The sequence below is a fragment of the Octopus bimaculoides genome, chromosome 3 (assembly GCF_001194135.2).
Source record: "Octopus bimaculoides isolate UCB-OBI-ISO-001 chromosome 3, ASM119413v2, whole genome shotgun sequence".
Taxonomy (NCBI): domain Eukaryota; kingdom Metazoa; phylum Mollusca; class Cephalopoda; order Octopoda; family Octopodidae; genus Octopus; species Octopus bimaculoides.
The window spans coordinates 162,764,085-162,764,663 of NC_068983.1; positions in this window are offsets into that span (position 1 = coordinate 162,764,085).

Consider the following 579-nt stretch of genomic DNA (forward strand, 5'->3'; position numbering starts at 1 on the left):
ATACAGTGTAGGTAAAAATGCACCGGAGTCTTTAGTCATCTGTCAGGTTATAACAAGGATCTCAGACAGATAATACTTTCCTTAAGATGTGTGCTGTGCCCAATAAGTGTGAAAGGAATACACAGGACGTTACCATCAGGAGAGACCATGGGTGAACTCGACGTAGTGGGTATAAATATACCTGAATGCGAAAATTTGATTACTGCAATGAATATCTGGGCAGTTGTGGTGGTCAGATAAAGGTTGAATAAAGGTTGTCTAAGGATGATGAACGAAACACCCATGTTTCCAGAGGTGAGTTATTCAAACCCCAAAGAATTCCTTTCAACACATGGCTATGTGCACATATCGTCAGCCACTAAGGGACATGCTCAACTGGTTAAGGTCAAACAACTGACGAGCAAATCTGTGCTATTGAGCAGAATATTTGCTGTAGCCCATTTTTTATAACAAGACAAAATGTTGTAACCCATCTTTTATATCTGCTGTAGCCCATCTTTTATACCTTATCCTCATCCTCATCATCATCATCATCATTATTATTATTATTATTATTCAGTAGTTTTATTTTTATAACGT